Source organism: Ixodes scapularis, unplaced genomic scaffold (assembly GCF_016920785.2).
Source record: "Ixodes scapularis isolate PalLabHiFi unplaced genomic scaffold, ASM1692078v2 PGA_scaffold6__148_contigs__length_123643588, whole genome shotgun sequence".
NCBI lineage: Eukaryota > Metazoa > Arthropoda > Arachnida > Ixodida > Ixodidae > Ixodes > Ixodes scapularis.
The window spans coordinates 88,175,080-88,178,767 of NW_024609881.1; the positions used below are offsets into that span (position 1 = coordinate 88,175,080).

The window sequence follows — 3,688 nt, forward strand, 5'->3', positions numbered from 1 at the left end:
TTTTTTTTTTTTGCGCTCACAAAGGCACATTTTCAGATGTACTAAAAGATCTCTTTTTCAGTGCTACAGCGCCCTTGTGGACGCTAACCTGGAACCGGTAGCTGTTGTATGCGATGAAGGGTGCCAGAACGTGTCTCTTTTTCAAGCATCGTAACTACCGAAAAGCCTTACGTAGAGATCAATGGCTAGCCACTTTTTTTTTCCTTTTCGATGTTCCGCACCTTTTGAAGTGACTCAGGAACATGTTATTCGAGTACGACTAAAAAGTTAATGATCACATAGTGAAAAGTTAATACATCAAGGACACTTATGAAAAGGACCGTAAACTTGAGATCCGTTCTATGCCAAAGCTGAAGGAGAAGCATTTTAATTTGATCTTCTCGTCAAAGATGTCGGTGACGCTACCAGCTCAAGTGTTTAGAAATCACTGCGCAGCTGCAATGTATGCCTTTGCTACTTTTCAGCAATTGTCAGCCACAGCTGTTCACACAGCGAGATTCGTTGAAAGAATCGACCGTCTTTATGACAGCCTAAATAGCTCGCAGAAATCTGCAAAGACGCCATATGCAATGTGTAACGGCTCTATCCATGAGGAGTTTCTGAAAGAGTGCATTCAGGTTTTTAAAAGCCTGCAAGTACTCGGATGTAGAAGACAGCCGCACTGCATTCGTGGCTTCTGCTTGAGAGTTAGGTCACTGCTGCTGCTCAGCAATCACCTCGCGGTTTATTACGGTTTTTCCCACCATTTAAACCGCCATTTGAACCAGGACACCCTTGAAAACACTTTTGCTGTTATACGTTCCAAAACAGGTGCCTCTCCCCACTTTCTGTCAATTTCTCCACTAACTCCACTTTCCGTCAATTTCAGGCTGCGTTCACGCACCTTTCGATTAGCAACCTATTCAAGCTGTCGGAAAAATCAAACGGTGCTGACGACATGTCTCTCCTTGCTACGTTCCCCGCAGGCCTTTTGGCACCTTCTCCTCCTCTTGCCTTAGGAAGCACAGTTTTTCTTACCACGGCAGACGATTCGCCTTCAAACTACCCTTTGGCAATAGAAAAGAACAGCATGGTTTATTTTGCTGTGTGGTTGGCATCGAAATTCCTCAAGGTTCATTCCTGTGTAGGAGCGTCCCAGAAATGTGAGCTGAGGACATAAAATGGGTGTTTTTCTGAGAGAAATCAAGTGCTCTTGTATTTGAGTGTCAAAGGCACTGCCGACTCCCACTTTGCAATCCTCTAAGTTCATTCTGCTTCTTTCAGATCATTTGTTGAAGCTTGTGAGGAAGTCTTCGAAACATGTATGAACAACCTAATTTCAAAGGAGAACGTAGGGCGAACTCTTTGTGTCCTGTTTCACCAGAAGATTCCAAAGTCTATGACTCTATGTGACGAAAGTGTGTATGATGATTTATTTTCTCTGAGTGCAAGAGTCATTCTGCACTGGTTCGCGCGAAAAAAAAAGCTGAACTATTTGATACAGTAGCAATGTGTAAAGCTAGGCAGCAAGTGCACAGGCTACGTATGTGAGACCACATAGCGTACTTTTTAAAGCAGTGCAGGCATGTTCTATTCGAGCCTTTCATTTTCTTCGGTTTCTTGAGGACTAATGTAGTCTTCTACCTGACTCACATATATAGCGTTTAAAGCTGTGAAGCAACACTGGCTTATGAAGTGCAGCATACCACAGGGCTCCAAAACGGTTTACTCCACTTGGCTTCCTTGACCGCCACCAAACAATCCCTGCGTTGCAGTGTAGCAGCACCAGCAGGTGCAAGTTAAGATATTTTCAACATTATGGTACCTTGCCTAAGGAATGCGTAGAAAAGTGTAGTTTTTTTCTGTGTATCACGGTGGTGGCCTCAGTTGTTCTCGGAACACTGTGGAACCTCCGACTTATCAGTGGCTGCCAATAAAGTGTCAATGTCCTCACAACATCCAGCCGATTGTGCAATGTCTTATTATAACAGTGTACCTTATGTACCGATCTACTTGTTTTCTTCGACTATGACCTTTTCAAGCTAGTTGATACCGATTGTATAATTCTAGTGAGTAACCTGAGTGAATGATTGTAAGTGAATGAAACAAATAAAACACGACTGTTGAAGCAACGTTAACCTTGCATTAGAGTTACTGTTGTGTATTTCATACACCCAACACACTCCAGCAATTTGATTCACTCTTTTTTTGTGACAATACATCATTTGCTTTAAGGTTTCTCGCATATTTCCAAGGGATCCTGAAGGAACAAAAAGCATAACACTGCGGCTGGAGTTTAACCACAGTGCAAAGACATGATTGTGTGTCGAAATGAAACTACTCTCAAAGCAGGTCGGCTAACAAAGTCGGCTGCAGAAAAAAAACATTTCGGACAAAGTATAAGAGCAAGGGCAAATAAGGGCGTAAACGATCCAGTATTCCAGTATAGAGTAAACACAAGGTGTAAACACCCCAAGAAAAAACCCGAGACTGCAGGTAAAAGGAACGACATATACACTGAAAAGTATCAAACAAAGCTCAAACACAGGGCTATGTTTGAGTCTTAGTGTATATGTCGTTCATTTACCTGTGGTCTCTGGAATTATTTTTGTTTAGTTTTCGCGCCAAACCGCACGCACGCATGACGCCACGTTTTTGCCGGAAGTGTCGTCATTTCCTGTTGATTTTTTGTTCCGCCGGAAGTGTCCCCACGACTCCTAGATGGCGCTAAAGCAGCCCGATGGGCCGCCATTTTTTCGACATGTGGGCTTCTATGGAAGCTTCGCTACCCATGTACATATACCTTGCTAAGGACTACGAACGAACAGAAACGAAATCGACAAGCGAAATGGCTGCGACCAGTTGGCGCTGCGGTGGTCAAGTTAACAGCATTCAACGTTAATGGATTTAGCTGTAAGCTCTTACACCACTATAATTCGACACGAGATTTCTGAAAAGTCGACATGCTATAAATAAAACTGTAGCGTGCCCTTCTATTTAATTAGAGCTGGAAATACATTTGGGAGTAAAGTTATTTGAATCTGAGCAGGTCGCCCGCTGCAACACTACGGTATGTATTCACGATTCACGAAGATTTCTTGTGCATGTATCAGAAGATATTCCTTAAAGCATGGATCACGGGGCATTTTCATCATCTTAAGCGGCCTTGAAAAAGGAAATAATGGAAGCTACACAAGGGAATGAAACGTTAGGATCGAATAGAATTGTTCGACGGTGCCACACGAACGACGTTGTATTTGTCAACTCTACTAAAGATTTGTGTTGATATGGAGACCTTTTGCGCGATGTAGCTCTTATTTGCTTACATTTTGCACCCAATTCCCTGAAATTAGAACGCCTGACGGGCCAGTGACAAAGAGTTTATATTCTACAAATACGATAACATTGAAGATGATTGTTTCTTTTGAGCTATTGTTTATGTTATTGTATTTCGAATCGTAAAGCACCAAGGTATTTATGTTTTTTCGGAGTTTACAGAAACACGACAAAGAAGGTCCTAACATTAAAAAGAATATTCGTGACTCGTAATCTCGAGACTGTCGCTCAGGGCTTCCCTCACTATTTTCTACAGTCACATGGAATGAAAACACTACTCTCTTCATAAAATAAAAAAAAAAGATTAAGGTTTTGAGGAGTATTGAGCTGTTGGGCACCAAAGCATTGAACAGAAAAGAAAACCAAACATTAG

The 3,688-nt window shown here is 42.2% G+C and overlaps 1 pseudogene; it reads left to right on the forward strand.

Moving 5' to 3' along the window:
• Positions 1–937: 937 nt before the first annotated feature.
• On the forward strand, positions 938–1,487 carry LOC120838906 (annotated as a pseudogene).
• The last annotated feature ends 2,201 nt before the right edge of the window (positions 1,488–3,688 follow it).